The sequence below is a fragment of the Stegodyphus dumicola genome, chromosome X1 (assembly GCF_044657685.1).
Source record: "Stegodyphus dumicola isolate Sdum_Otavi_A_Nest chromosome X1, ASM4465768v1".
Taxonomy (NCBI): Eukaryota; Metazoa; Arthropoda; class Arachnida; order Araneae; family Eresidae; genus Stegodyphus; species Stegodyphus dumicola.
Window position 1 is genome coordinate 138,285,151 of NC_140780.1, and position 17,327 is coordinate 138,302,477.

The following is a 17,327-nucleotide window of genomic DNA, read 5'->3' on the forward strand; positions in this document are numbered from 1 at the left end:
GAGAACTAAATTTTTGGCATACGCGATTGGTAAAAAGCGTTAACTGTTATGAATATCAGCATCTTTACCTCTTTTATAAATGTGGCAATCTTAAATCTTGCCGGAAATATTAAAATGAGAAAAGGCATATAAGTTTTCAGGGAAACTTATGTGATTTGAGTGCATTACAGACAGATGTCATAAAAATTACTTATTGCACTAAAGTCACCATAAACATCTTCTATTCATAACGACAACCTTAAATTGCTTGTGTGATGTCAATGTCATGCTTGATCACCTGCAGTTAAAAAACTAGTAGGACATAAACAAACACTATTATTCAAATTCATAAACTTTTATTACTTGATGTAATAAAGATATACAGAAGAAATACTGCACTATTTGTTGTGGCAATGCTATCTTAAATATCTGTTAGTTATATTTTCCGCTATTCAACTCTAAATTTCCAGCAAGATCCAAAATCTCCGTTTTTGACAAGGCGACCATGATGGTTTTATTCTAGGCGGCTAGAACTTCATCCACATCAAACATACCAACATTTATTACGATTTCTGCAACAGTTTACGAAATTTAAAGCTATTTACAGTCATTTGACTCAAAGTTCAGATGTGGTACAGATAAAATACGGTATTAATTTATGAATGTACAAATTTGTGTATGTCTTAATGCTACAGCGTTTATTTTAACTAAGGGTGCCTAACTAGTATTTGATAAATACTTCTACCTTTAGCTCACCTTTAGAATTTACCTATACGTGTTGGCGAGTTATTGCCTTTCCTTAAGGCTTGCTATCATACTTCATAGGATCATTTCTATAGTATGATTAGCGAGTTCACTCACCTAACTTCGCAAAAAAAATATTTGTTCATAGAAGATAAAACAAAAAAGGTAGAAGTTAAAAATAAAATTGTATTCCTCACTCTTGTCATCTTAACGTCAAAATATACAACATGAATTAATCATTACACGTGGACAGTGGTTTGAGGAAACTATAGAGTATTTTATCTGGATTGCAAGAATCTGGATCTCTAAGGATCAGGATCTCTAAGCCAAGCTACAACACTAACTGAGTCGGACAGACAAAGAGCGCAAATAATTATCAGCACTTATTAGCGGTGACAAGTCGGGCATTACTGTCGACTCGTATTGGCCATTTTGTAGGCAAGCAGCAGCCAGTCCTCTACTCCGAATCATGCCGGGTGCGATTTGCATCTAAATTTTGCCTACGCCACTTGTCATAAAATTCGGTGTAAACCTTTCTACTGAGCAAGTATGTGAAGAAACAAAGCATAAAAGAAAGAGTCATAAAAACACGGTAATATAATATAAGCTTTATGTTAGTAAAAACTTGTGGCAGAAGTCTCTTTTTGCCAAATCATTTTGCCAAAGCTGATTGAGAATGTGCACATATAAATTCACGTATATGACATTCAATAGTAAAAATTTCACAAACGTATAATTCTATCAAAATTGACAATTATTGTATCATAATCAGATTTCATGTTTATGATGTTCTAAATAAATTCAGTCTCCTTTACACCAGATGTGACATAAGTTTTTTTTCATGCTTTTAAATACAAATGTATAGTATTTTAGCTTCATTTAATCCACTCACAATGGATGCTATCGAAACTCTCGAACGCAATCGCTATGTCACTTTAAGCTTTCACTCGTGGTCAAGCACATGGATAATCTCAATTAAACCTGCAAATACTGGTTTAAATCCATGTTTTATGTGCCCCTCTATTATACGTAACAGCAAAGAAAACGAGGGTTTTGCTTGAGAGAAATTTAAACTCATGTAGTTAGGATAAAAAACACTTTTTATTATCATTGAAATTTGCTTTAAAATATATAAAAAAAATGAAAAATATGTCTTACAATACTTCATTTTGCTTAACCCTCTCCATTCTAATCTTCCCCTAATTCTCCCAATTCTCATGCTGCCTAAGAGATGAGGAAAGTCAGTATCGACTCAAAGATCCTATATAAGTAGGAGGCCCACCAGCGGCCGAGTGGTAGAGTCGCTGAACACTGGTAGTTCAGTCTGAGGTTCGAATCCCGCGAACGGGCTGGTTGCATGGGCGTTTTCGTGGTTTTCCACATGTGTAACGTGTATACGAGCCAGTGTCCTTTAGAAAGTCCTCCACGAAGGTATCCCTACCCTTAGGCAGATAGCCCTCGAGGCTTTGCCATAATCTCACACACACACCTATATAAATAGGCCGTTTCGAGAGTTCTAAGTAGTGAGCTCTAGTTCTGTTCCTAGAACTTGTAGGCAAAGTTATCCCCAGAGACAAGTCTTGACATGTAGATATACCTCACAATAATCTTTACACACAATTGTTTGACTGATAAAAGCCAATTCTTCTAGCAGTGTTTTTGTAACAATGGACATTGCGAAGAGCAATCGTCTCCTTTTTGTTGAGAAAGGGTGTGAAAACTAAATGTATTAATTCAGAAGTCAAACAACAAAAGCCAGCGTTAAATTTTCAAATTTTCACAGGACTAGTTTCGATGGTTTTACAGAACTAGCCTCAGCTGCAAAAACGCAAATGAACAAGATAGGATATAATGATCAGATAAGATAAGAAAGCCTGGGCAGAAAATAAGCTAGTGGCGCCATCTGTTGATACAATTACATTGATGGTGTCACTAAACTCTTAAATTAAGGACCATATAATATGATTCCTAAAGATCCTTCACCTTCGGACCTGTTAAAAATAAAAACTGCGATCAAACCTTCACAAATCATTTCAAGCACCCTAAAACATTCGCTTATCCCATCTGTTGTGAATTGTGCCAGATTATATGCTCTTCCCGAAATTCATAAAAGTGTTATTCCTTTCCGCCCTTTTGTATCAAATTTAGGTACTGCCACGTATCCATTAGCTAAATATTTTGTTTCTAGATTTTTAACTCTATTAGAAAATAACATTCACACCATAAAAAATTCAACAGAGTTTTTAAAAAAGGTTGAAAACATTTCTCCTAGAAATTTACTCATGGTTTCTTTTGATGTAAAATCATTATTCACCAATGTTCCAGTAGAGGGTGCATTAAGATGTCTAGAAACCAGACTTGGCGAATTTCATTTCTCTTGCATCGAAATTGATGAGCTAATTTCTCTTACTCTGTTTGAAACAAATACATTTTGTTTTCCAAAATAAGTATGACATGCAAACTGAGGGATTAGCGATGAGAAGCCCCCTCAGTCCCATCCTGGCTGATATCTACATGCATTATTATAAATCAAAATTGTTTGAAACTTTAAACTTCCCGGTAGGGTTCCGCTACGTAGACGACACTTTTACCCTGTTTTAAGGTAATAAAGATGATATAAATAAAGTTCTTTCAACAATGAATTCTATTGATCCTGCTATTCAGTTCACTTTTGAACTTGAGATTTGCAATTCTCTTCCGTTTCTCGACATTCTGGTCACACGTAACACATTCAACTTCGGTACTACGGTTTACCGTAAACTTTCATCGGTTTGCCTTCCACCACAGTTTAAATCATGTCATCCGACTAAAAAGTTAGCTTCATTTTATTCATATGTTTTCCGTGCTGTTCAAGTTTACTCCTCCAAACTATCCCTTCATGAAGAAGTAAATTATTTAAAAGCAATAGCTGCTGACAGGGGCTTTTCACCCAACATTATTAATCAAGCAGTTAAAAATTACATCTCAACACACTAGAAGGCACACTCTTGTTTTAGGAGATTATAAAAATTCTGTTGTCATTCCCTTCTTTCCATCAATTAGCTATAAAGTTGCACATATTTTGCAGAAATTTAACTTTCGGGTCGTTTATTCTCCCATCAATAAAATTCCGAACTCTATACTCAAGGACCCCATTCCGGATATGAATTCCTGGGGTATTTATAGGATTCCTTGCTAGTGTGGTTTAATTTACATTGGACAAACTAAGAGAGCTTTAAAATTTCGCGTCAAGGAATATGAGGTATATGTTAGAAAAAACGAAACACAGAAGTCTTCTGTTGCCCAATATTGTTGGTCCGAAAATCCCACTTTAAATTTTTCTGCTGCCAGAATTATTCACAAAACATCTTACACTAAAGAACTGGATTTTCTAGAGGCATTTCACATTCAAAAAAATCTTTCTGTTCTAGTTAACGATTCTAATTCCAATCCATCTTTGCCTTCGGACTTTCAAGAAATTATGTTTTAGTTCTGGTTTCATCAACATATGGCGCCACTAGCTTATTTTCTGTCCAGGCTTTCTTATCTTATCTGATCATTATATCCTATCTCGTTCATTTGCGTTTTTGCAGCTGATGCTGGTGGTTCGGTAAAACCATCGAAACTAGTCCTGTGAAAATTTCAAAATATAACGCTGATTTTTGCTGTTTGACTTCTTAATTAGTATTTGTTCTGCGTGTTATTGTGTCTTAATTACTAAATGTATTGTTTAACGTATTCTGCTCCCACATTTCTGTTTCCATACTTGAAAGAAAACTTTACGAACTGTTGTTCGATTTGAGAGTTCACCTATTTCCTGCCATAAGTAGGCGGATTGAGGAGACAACGAAAGTTCTCTTTGAGGACGATTTAAAAAATACGTTTTTCGTTGGGATATGTGTGTGCAATTAAATGGGGATGACGATGAAAATGTGGATTGTAATATTGATGAAAATTGGCGAAACAATTTGTATCTAAATTCTTAGAGCTCTGGAAACATCCCTCGTACCTGTATTTTAATTTCCTAATAAAAATTTCTATTTGTTACTTGTTTATGTATGACCTCTTCGTGATTAATTCGAGCAGTTAATAGCTATGCATCCACCCATTTTATACAAAAAAGCACAGGAAATTATTGCACCGCTAACAATATACTGCCATTACATTCCTACTTGGGCTCGCGAATGCTGGATGATTCAGCGTGGTATTACGAGCCTTACTTTTAAACAATTGCTGGACTTCCTGGAGATTGATAATTTTAAGCGTGGAATTCCACCTGAAATTCGAGCTTATTTCATGATATTCATAGAGATGATTTCAGCTAGCAAATTAGCTAAAACTGTCGATGCCTATGAAAATGTCCAGGGTGACTTGCGCAAAATTTCCATAGCGGATAGACAGAAGGAAAAATCCAGTGCAAAAACACAAACTAAAAATAATTTTAGATAGAAAAAAAAACAAACTGAAAATAAATTGCTATTGGTGTTTAATTTGAAAATTTAACGTGGACTTCCGTCGCTCTAAAAGTCCACATTCGAATGAAAAATATGAAAGACACTGCAGTGTTTTCAATGTGGATGCTATTAGCATTTAAGACTTCAAAGTCAGAATTTACGAATATTTGTACATCTCGTATTAATTTAAACAGAATTAGTGCAATATTAGAGGATGAGATGTCATTTCCTCATACGTAATCTATTATCAGATTACTGCATAAAGGGATTGAGACTCTAATATTGATATAGTTTGTCTCAATTACGTTACGTCATAACGATGGCAAGTGAAAATGCGTGGATGCAACCGCCATTAGGTTTTAATCCTACCTGTTTATGCATTACCTGGCTTGCGCGTTCGCATTTACCTAGTTTAATGCAAACTAGATTGCGATCATGGGTGAGAACTAACCAATGCGGTCATTTTTAGAATGAACTGAAGAAGATATTTATTAGGCAACCGAGCCGTTGCTTTATCGAAAGAAAAGAAAAAAGAACACGAGAGTCGTCCTCGCGCGGTTAATACTGTTGTAACTAGAGCTAAAAAATAGCTGAACAAGAGAAAATAGAACATAATAGAACAAAATAGAACAAAATAGAAACCTTGACATAAGAAAAAGATGAAACATCAGGAAGAGTGCTTACAGGAAAAGTTACTTTATCAATATTAAAGATAGAAGATCAAGGTCTAAAATATATGTGCATAATTACTTCAAAAGTTACATTACTTCAAAACGCTGACAAAGAATTATCTAAAATCATCCAAGATGATAAGAAAGGTATATGCACAGTCGCGGATTGTGGTATATACACATTTGCGCTTATGATGGATAAGCGGGTTGTAAAAGATAGGTTTTATTTCCATCTGCAAGATTCAAATCATTAGTTATAAAGATGAGCTATGAAGGAACTTCTGAAAATTTAGGTTTTAAAATATGTTAATACTTAGGTGTCAAAATTTCGACATTAAATGCCAAAATGGAGAAAGACCGAATGTCTAAACTTTTTTATTGGATAATATGTTACAAGGAAACAGAATATTTTGTAAACGAGCATGTGATGCTTGTCAGCGCTTTGAGAAAAGGAAATGACAATAAGAAGGTTCTAGCGATGGTAATACCAGCGATTTCTGAAATATTTGCCAAAGTAAATTTAATGCTGTGTGCCCGCTACCTACTTCAAGGACTGGAAAATGATGTCATCATAGCTGTGTTTGTGTGTATTTTGACAAAGGAATTTTTGGAGCGTTTCAACATTGTATGTATGAGGAATTACGTAACGTAATCCCGTTGAAAGATTTCATACAACTCAGGAATATTAAGAGTTGTATGTACAAGAGCGTGTTCTGACTGGGAGATATGCAGATATTTACTACCTGTCCTTTTTGCTTCAGTATGGTCACACATGAATGTACTGATTTCACACTAGCAGAATTGGTTCACGGCATAAAACTACCAATAACAATCATTTTGCCTCATAGAAAGTTGATAGAATCAACTGAATAAAGGAATAATGTTGTCAGCTAAATTTAAGAAAGTATTAATGGAATGATAAAATGTGAAGACTAGGCCATTAACATATAAAAGAAGCTCAACAGCGAAAAGAAGCATGGTGTACAGAAAAATCTATGGTTTTCCCACAAAGGGTTAAAATAAACTAAAAGTACAATGGAACGGTCATGGCAAAATACAGCAGAAAGGTTCAGAAACCAATAATGTTGGAAATTTCGATGGATGAAATGACCCGAAACAAGTAACACGCTTAAAACATATTACAGAACAGCAAAATGATTAATATAACTGAAGATAAAGAAGAATTAGAAATGGACATAGCATATGCTTTCGAATCCAAGTATATTAAATTTCTCGGATATCACAGAGGAACAACGTGAACTGGAAAGATAGCTACTTAAGCAAACAGAAGATTAACAAAAGATCTTTTGGGAATATTCCCTTTTATTTTTTTCAAATAATCCTTGGCAAATTAGTTTTGTAAGTTACTTTTACTAAATTTTACGAAGTCTAATTTGAGTTTTAAATAATGAACGAATACAAAAGAAGCCATAGAAACTGTCTCCTCAGCAGGTTGAAATTCTAAAAAGGAAAACTGACAAAATGTTCGATCTCAAAATTATAAACTACATCTCCTATGATTTTGGTAGAAGCTTTATCAAAAGATACTTGTCTTTTATTATTAAAGTTTAATACTATGATTTACCAAATATTGATCAACGCACCGAAACAGTGGGAAAAGTAGAATACTTTACGATGATTGATTATCGAAAACCTATTAGAAAATTCCATTAGCAGGAAGAACTCAAAGATTTGCTATATTTTGTAACATGTTGCGGAAGTTTCAGACCCTTACATTTGTCTTTCAGATTAAAGAATAACTTATATATTTTCAGTAAAGCCATGACTGAGGTTCTTGGTGTATGAGAAAAGTTTACTGTGCCATATCTGTATGATATTGCCATTTACTCCGAAAACTGGGATGATGACGTCAAGAACATAACTTCCCTTCTAAACACATTGTTGCAGCTGCTACTTGCTTTAAAACCTTATAACTTTAAAATGATTCATCTCAAGACATTTTTGAGCCAGAAATGCAAATTCGTTTAAGTAGAATCAAGTAATATACTGTTTCGTATCTTGTGTAATCAAGATATATTTTTATTCTGTTTTTAATTTGTTGAATGTTGTTATTGCTTAATTTATGCTGAGATTATGGAACATGAATTTTTCAGATTTCTTTATAATTAGATGTGGTATAAAAAGACCTTATTTTATTCTTAGGCAATTATTTTTAGTTTTACTTTCGATTCCCTCTGGATTTCAGTTTCCTTCGGGAACGTAAATTTTAATGACGTAGTATGCAAAATCTAAGTGTGTTCAGAGGAAGTTTCAAAAGTTCAAAGTTCGTTATTAGTAGTATCGGAGACAGCTCCGAATTTATGCTTATTCTAGGGTCGGCTTTGCTGTGTGCTGCTGATTTAGCGGTTTAGATAAATATAGAGCCAGTCGTTTAGCCCTCTTAATTTATTGTGATTTAAAATTTTTATTGTCTGTTCGAGTTATTTAACCACAAGTGGTAGTGAATTATAAGCACTGAGTGAGTGCCTCTTGTTTAATTAGTTAAAATAAAAAGGATATTTAAACCTCCTTCTGCAGCATATGTTCTTCAAAGAAATAGCAAGAATTGGCTACGCGGTTGTTTTTATAGGGTCTGCAATTTATGCTCCCAAAAAGACATGGACTCTACAACTGGCGCCCGAAACTATTTAGAACCATGGAAAATTCTACTGTTGACCTGGTCCCATCCACTTCCACAGTCAAAACGAACAGAGGAGCGTGCTATGAAAAGAAAGATGGAACCCCTGCTTGAGGAGTAACGAAAGGTCTGAAGTCAGCATGTAGCAACTACAAACACGTAACCCCACTTGGCAGCAATTCGTGAATAAACAAATGAGGGACTACGCCAATTCGAAAAGATAAGCAACTTTTGATTTCATTTTCAAGTATTCAGTACTATTATGTCTATGTTATGTAGCGAATTTAAATTATTAATATGTGTTTTATATTACTATTATTCTAATATTTTTATTTGTATTCATGTGTATTTTAATCTGGAAAAAGAAGTATTCTTAGGCTCTTAAGGTGTTGTTTAACTTGCTGTTCTTGAATAGGAATTGTAACAAAGGCGAGAGACGGTTGCGAGGACACACATCTGGTTTATGGCCGTTTCACTAACAATGTCGCCCTTTTAGCTCATGCGTGTGAAACGGAAGTTGCTTTCCTGTCGCTTTGTAAGTTTGCAGTTTTATTACTTCAAGACAGTGGGGGTGGCTGGTAATTGGATTTTCGTAAAAGCTTAGTTTCACTTGTTAGTTGGGGGGTCTATTTTTTTTCTCACGTTATGAGTGCAGATGTTTTTCGGATTTCATTGTCAGATTTTCTGGTGTTTGATTCGTCATGGGTGTGTCATTTTCTCAATTTAGATAACTTAAAATTCCGAGATTGGTAAGATTTAATTTTATGATTTTTTTGAAAGCCTATGAACTCACAGAGGCGGAGAAACCGAGTTTTCCTGGGTGCTTGCACCAGGCTAGAGTTCATTTTTCTGATTCTGATTTTCAAGAAGAGTAAGAGGAGAAAAAGCGGGGGCTTGACCCTTCGGGTCTTCCTTCTCGCGAGCCGCGTGAACAGCCGGCAGAGGGTATGATTTTTCTCTCGGCTTTTAGCTGGCGAGAATTTGCGTTGGCATAAGGCATAGAGCTCAGCAGAAGAATTTCGATTTCTCTTATCCCAAGAATTGCGCGGCAGATTCTCTTGGTGATCCTGACATCCTGATGCGGTATTCCTGTTTTTACCGGCTTTGAATTCCTAATTAGATTTTGTTCCAAAGGTGCTCTACGCTTATGGTGAGTTTCGGGGCTTCCAGAATGAAAGAGACTCGTGTAGGACCCTTCTAAGGTGTGCATTGCTGTTTATTCTGCCTGTGCCAGCTGCGTCGATTTTTTTTTCATCATTCCATGCTCTGGAATTTATTTATTGTAAGGACAGCTTCAATGGTGTTGCAACCAAGTCATCTTTAAAATTCGCAAGAACTGTCTGCCTCCATTAACGATGATTTTGTGAATAAAGGACAGCAGGAATAATGTGGTGCTCGAGTAAACTTTGGACGCTGGACGATCTGTTGAACTATCTAAAACTCCGTATTAATCCGTCGATGATGGCATTCTCGATCTCTTCGAATGGTCAACGAAATGAGTAGGACGATCTGTTGAACTCTCTAAAACTCCGTATTAATCCGTCGATGATGGCATTCTCGATCTCTTCGAATGGTCAACGCAATGAGTAGGACGATCTGTTGAACTATCAGCACTCCATATTAATCAGTCGATGATGGCATAGGAGTTGAATGTATGAATTTCACCCTGTGAGTGATTTTTTTTTCTGTCTTTTGTATTTAAATTGTAACCGAGTAATGATACTATATTAATATACGGTACAACCGCCTAAATTGTGAGTTATGTAATGTTAAAAAAAATTAGTACACCTAACATGAGTATAAGATTAAAAATGATATATATGTTAATTTACATCTTAAGGTTAATTTGTAGGGGACTGATCAGTTTAGCTAGTTATCATATGTTTGAATATTCTAGAAATTAATAAATGTGTTTGATATGTATTTTATGTTTCATTTGTTTAATTTAGTGTAGTTTCTATGGTCTGTCATGTCCCTCCATTTGCTTGAGCCGGGGGGCTTTTAAGAAACATGGAGTTTACTTGGATTTGGAGTTATTGATTTTCCCTTTACATAGGTTACTCACAACGCAAACCTAAAAAGTTAAATTGTACTGTACCACTATACGATTGATTGATAGATATGATATACGAATATTTATAAGAATGTGGAAATGATATATGAATATTATGAAATAGATTTTGAATTTTCTCACTGCGGTGCCAGATAAATTAACACAAAAATATCAAAATCAGATAATTCACATTCAAAAACTATTTCATAATATTCATATATCATTTCGACATTCTTATAAATATTCGTATATCATATCTATCAATCAATCGTATAGTGGTACAGTACAATTTAACTTTTTAGGTTTGCGTTGTGAGTAACCTATGTAAAGGGAAAATCAATAACTCCAAATCCAAGTAAACTCCATGTTTCTTAAAAGCCCCCCGGCTCAAACAAATGGAGGGACATGACAGACCACAGAAACTACACTAAATTAAACAAATGAAACATAAAATACATATCAAACACATTTATTAATTTCTAGAATATTCAAACATATGATAACTAGCTAAACTGATCAGTCCCCTACAAATTAACCTTAAGATGTAAATTAACATATATATTATTTTTAATCTTATACTCATGTTAGGTGTACTAATTTTTTTTAACATTACATAACTCACAATTTAGGCGGTTGTACCGTATATTAATATAGTATCGTTACTCGGTTACAATTTAAATACAAAAGACAGAAAAAAAAATCACTCACAGGGTGAAGTTCATACATTCAACTCCTATGCCATCATCGACTGATTAATATGGAGTGCTGATAGTTCAACAGATCGTCCTACTCATTGCGTTGACCATTCGAAGAGATCGAGAATGCCATCATCGACGGATTAATACGGAGTTTTAGAGAGTTCAACAGATCGTCCTACTCATTTCGTTGACCATTCGAAGAGATCGAGAATGCCATCATCGACGGATTAATACGGAGTTTTAGATAGTTCAACAGATCGTCCAGCGTCCAAAGTTTACTCGAGCACCACATTATTCCTGCTGTCCTTTATTCACAAAATCATCGTTAATGGAGGCAGACAGTTCTTGCGAATTTTAAAGATGACTTGGTTGCAACACCATTGAAGCTGTCCTTACAATAAATAAATTCCAGAGCATGGAATGATGAAAAAAAAACTCGACGCAGCTGGCACAGGCAGAATAAACAGCAATGCACACCTTAGAAGGGTCCTACACGAGTCTCTTTCATTCTGGAAGCCCCGAAACTCACCATAAGCGTAGAGCACCTTTGGAACAAAATCTAATTAGGAAGTCAAAGCCGGTAAAAACAGGAATACCGCATCAGGATGATCACCAAGAGAATCTGCCGAACAATTCTTGGGATAAGAGAAATCGAAATTCTTCTGCTGAGCTCTATGCCTTATGCCAACGCAAATTCTCGCCAGCTAAAAGCCGAGAGAAAAATCATACCCTCTGCCGGCTGTTCACGCGGCTTGCGAGAAGCAAGACCCGAAGGGTGAAGCCCCCGCTTTTTTCTCCTCTTACTCTTCTTGAAAATCAGAATCAGAAAAATGAACTCTAGCCTGGTGCAAGCACCCAGGAAAACTCGGTTTCTCCGCCTCTGTGAGTTCATAGGCTTTCAAAAAAATTATAAAATTAAATCTTACCAATCCCGGAATTTTAAGTTATCTAAATGGAGAAAATGACACACCCATGACGAATCAAACACCAGAAAATCTGACAATGAAATCCGAAAAACATCTGCACTCATAACGTGAGAAAAAAAATAGACCCCCCAACTAACAAGTGAAACTAAGCTTTTACCAGTTTCCAATTATTTAACTTAGTACACCTCCCACTGTCTTGAAGTAAGAAAACTGCCAAAGCGACAGGAAAAACGATTTCCGTTTCACACGCATGAGCTAAAAGGGCGACATCGTTAGTGAAACGGCCATAAACCAGATGTGTATTCTCGCAACCGTCTCTCGCCTTTGTTACAATTCCTATTCAAGAACAACAAGTTAAACAACACCTTAAGAGCCTAAGAATACTTCTTTTTCCAGATTAAAATACACATGAATACAAATAAAAATATTAGAATAATAATAATATAAAACACATATTAATAATTTAAATTCGCTACATAACATCTAAAAATATACAAAGTCCTTCTTAAGAGTTATCTAAATTGTTTAGACTCAAGTGAGGTTTTATTAGTTGTTGCAGCAAGAAGCTGAGAATTTTATTTTGTAAGTATAAAAAATTACGCGGTTTGGTCACGATACTGTTTTATGCAATCTGGAGAGATAAAATGATTTATTTCTAGCAACTTTGTTTAATTTGGAAATAAGAAACTGAAAACTTGCATACATATATATTTTTTTGCAATTTTGTTTGATGTAAATGTGTAATTCTGAATGCAAAAAAGTGTTGTAATTTTGTAAAACTAGTTGTAACTTTTTTCAGAACCTGAAAGTTAAAATTTATCGAAATCTAAAATCTAGGAGGAGAAAGAAGCTCGCTTAGGTATGTTAAATGCTAGTTAGGCTCTGCGGCTCAACACAAAGTTAATGCATATTGAATAAATACACTAGGATGAGTTTGGGCATAGGGAGTTTGCCGAAATATAGTGTGTTTGAGCTTTTTAACATGTAGATTGTTGGTCAGAGGCAGACGCTGTTGTGTAAACGCTCCACTTTTACCTTGCGTTTAAAAATTTCAGTACACGCATATGCTAGAGACCTAAGGGGTGGAAAATTAAACTAGTGAAAACGAGGTTTTATGAATTGTCTACAAATGAACGTATTATCTAAAACTACTAATAATGCTGATTCCTTCCAGATCTACTGGAAGAACATGAGATTCAATGCAAATGTTGTTAGTCAAGATCAAGTGGCTTTCCTTGAATTGAATTGATATATTGAAAAACTTAAAGTATTTAGTAGCATTATATTGTAAGGCTGGCTATTGAAGTTTAAGCTAGAATTTAATGTTTTCGAACAGGCCGTTTAAGGAACTTATTTTTAAATATTTAAATTCTGGCGGGAAATATTGTAAATACCTTAATTTTATTCTAACCAATTATTTTTAGTTTGACTTTTCCTTTCTTCATGATTTCAGTTCCCTGCTGGAATGTAAATTTTAATGACGTGTTATGCAAAATCTAAGTGTGTTCAGAAAAAGTATTTAAGCTGCGTTTCAAGAGTTCGTGAGGAGTAGTAGCGGAATTCGTTCCGAATTTATGCTGCTTGTTTGAAATACCTTTCTAGTTGGTGCTGGAAGCTTCTTCAGATTATATTGATATTCTAGGCTCGGCTTTGATGTGTGCAGCCGATATAGTGGTTTAGATAAATAAAGATCCGGTCGTTTAGCCTTTTTATTTTACATTTTTATTTTCTGTTCGAGTTATTTAGCCATAAGTGGTGGTGAATTGTGAGAGCCGAGTGAGTGCCTCTTGTTAAGTTAGGTCAAATAAAAAGGTTATTTATAACTTCTTCTACAGTAACTGTTCTTCAGAGGCATAGCGAGAATTCGCTACGCTGTCTTTTTTACGTAGGGTCTACAATTTATGCTTCCAAAAACACAAAGGCCTCTACAGTATATGCTTATAATTTTATGTTTGGCCTGCATTTATTTTGCTTAGATTAAGTTCGGACTCAGCTGGGCAACTTTATAAGCTCCATGAAAAGATAATATGACAGAAAAACAGGCGAAAAAAGAACCGTTATTTCTGGTGTAAGGCTCGAATGATGTAAAATATATTCGCATATCACTGCATCATGTTGTAGCCATTTCTTTTAATGACTGACGTGTAAAAATATCAAATAACGAAGCAAAATATACCGTTTATTTTGGCGAGTTCTTCGACGATGTAAAAAGAAGTAGTACCCTTTATTATATTGTAAATAGATCCAGGAGAACCATATATATCACTAGAAATTGTTTGGTAAATTTCAAACACGTTAGAGGCAATTGGCGAAATACCGTCAAATATGTCAAAATATTTCCAACTTTGAGCTTGGAAACTCGACAGAAGAAAGAAACAAAAGAAAGTTGCGAGAAATACTATGAAAATCCATTCTGCTACACTTTGCAGGAATAATTTCCACTGGAATCATGTCTCCACTAGCGAGACAATCGATGCGGACCTCGCTGTCACTGGCTTGAACGTCAAGTGTAAAAAATGCATACAGTAAGAAGTTTGGGACTTATAGCTCTATAAAATATCCTATGATTTGTAGAAGGGTTTTTAACAAATGACGATGTGAGTTTTCTACATGCATTTTCGAGAATATCTGGTTCTTGTGAAGCTGTGTTCTTAAAATGAAATCATTGTGCTCATTCCTGCTTCTCGTGTTGCTTTAGCAACGTCTTGAACAGTTCTGGAATCACATTTTACATTTCTTCTGATTTTATATCAGACTGGCGGCTCCCAGCTTAAATTTAAAGACGTTACGAAGAATTGTGATTCCTTTAAAAATATAGATATAATAATTACCTGCATTGAATTTAATTTAGAAAATCATATTTTAGTGAATTCTAATACCATTAGGGAAAATTCGAATGAAAAAAAAATGATTTCCCAAGAAATCGGACTATGCAATAAGCATGAGTGAAAATTTCAAGTATAGGTAACCCTCGTATAACACCGTAGATAGGTTCCTAGAAAATGCCGTGTTGTGTGAAACCGTGTTGTATGAGACCAGAGGCAGTATAAAAAGGGGGGGGGTACGTTCCGAAAATTTATTGAAAACAATTTTTTTAATTATACATAAACAACTTAATTTTTATTAAAAATATATATGTATAACACAAAACAAAAAGTATTACATATTTTAATTTAACGCAAATTTAGTTTAATAAATTATTTCGTTGCCATTGCTCAGTATAATCAACAGAGAACGTTTTTTTCTTGGGTGGAATGAGATAGCTTTCACTTTCAGAATTTCTTTCTTCATTTAAAGTTCTGGCATTTTCATCCCTCTTTAAAAAATTTGTAATTTTACTTTGCTTACTACTTCTTACCGGATCGTTTTAAATTTCTCGATATAGAGCTAGACGGTTTTGCAGCTCCCTTTTGAATTTACGGCTTATTTCAGGGTAAGGGTCTGCACTCAAGAAAAATATTTCGAGATTTCAGCTAAGCCTAGGCCTTGTTTAATTTTTTAATGTTCAATTATTAACTTCACAATCTTCATCAGTGGTAGTGTCCTCAGAATCGTTTTGATTCACAGCTTCGGATGCCATTTCTATCAAATCTTCGTCAATTTCTTGTTCCGCTAATAAATCTTGAACGTCCTCAATAGCCCTGTTCACGAAACCTTCGCCTCCGATTGATTTAGCAAGTTCTAATATTCCACCAATTTCATTTTCTGACGACTCACGCATGTTTTCTATTTCAACTGAAGAGAAGTATATCTTCTTCTAACATGCATTTGCTGATGCTTTCAGTTCTTTCAGCGATAAAGATACGATGTCGATTCATTTCTTGATCGAAAATGTCTTACAAGCTTCCATTACATTAATCGATTTTGAATCGGTTACGTCTAAAATTTACTGTAATGTTATTGTTACGTAATATGTTTTAAAGCTATAAATAATACCTTGATCCAATGATTGGAGTAACGAAGTAGTGTTAGTGGTAGAAACATAATTTTAACATTAGGATGATTCAAATCTTGTGGGTTTTCCATGTGTGAGTGGGTTACAAGTTTAAAATTCATTTTAATTTTTGGATTTCAAACACGGTTGTTTCGAATAGTGTTTCTTCCATCTTTATTACTCAAGAAGATTTTAGATGCAAGCTAGAAAACATACATTGAAAGAATAAGATTGTTGATCAAATTGATAAGCGATTAAAAGAGTTATTAAATATCAACTGAAGATACAGTTGAAAATAACTAAAACATGAAAGGAGAATATGGTTGCTGAAAAAGGGGTTTGAAGTTGATCGTTAGATAATTTTTATATTGTTTACGGTGTGATTCAAAAATATCTGGCCAAATTGTAAAGGCAAGGTAGAGGAGAACAAAATAATGAGAATTTGCAGTGAAATGTTTGTACGGAAATTGCATGTTTAACAGGTATAGGGCAGCGGTTTTCAACCCATTGAATAACGCGTACTATCGAAACCAAAATTGAAAACCTTTAGTACTACTACTACATTTTACAATGATTACTATTCAATTTCTCAATGGAAATATTAAAAAAAATATATTATGCCATTTGCACAACCCATTGGCTATTTGTATTAAATACGCACACATGAAAAGTATTACATTAAAAATTGGTTACCATTTTAATTATCAAAATTTAAGTTATGATACTTTAATTCTAAAATACAATGTGGAATTTGGGCCTGTTTAAGAGAGATCAATTTCTTTGTCTGGTCTTATTTCACTTAGTTTTAACCGTAAATTAAGATCAACTTTTAATTTTATTCTGCATTTATTTTTCAGATATAACAGGGGAGAAAATCATTGTTCACACAAATAGGTTATGCAAAAGGGCAGTAAAAATTTAATAACTTTCTTTGAAATGTCTTTAAATTCTTTTTCTCAGTACAACCAAAAGTTAAGAAGTGTGTTATTTTTTAAATCTTCAGTTAGAGTTCGATCGCAGGAAATTTCCGTCAATTGTTATTTTTCTTCAGGAGATAAAATTTCAGGCATATTTGATAAAAAAAGATTTCTAATCTAATTTTCTTTATCATAATCCTCGGCAAAAGAATCGTTGGAATTATTCATCAATAAAAAAAAAATTTAATAGCGGATGCTAATTCTTTTATTTTCAAATTATTTTCGGTTAGAAAAGTTTCTATGAGTATTAAAAAGCTTAAAATATTATTATCCA

At 34.3% G+C, this 17,327-nt stretch overlaps 1 pseudogene; it reads left to right on the top strand.

Annotated features, from left to right (window-relative positions):
* Positions 1–787: 787 nt before the first annotated feature.
* Positions 788–875, top strand: LOC118189642 (small nucleolar RNA U3; annotated as a pseudogene).
* Positions 876–17,327: the final 16,452 nt, after the last annotated feature.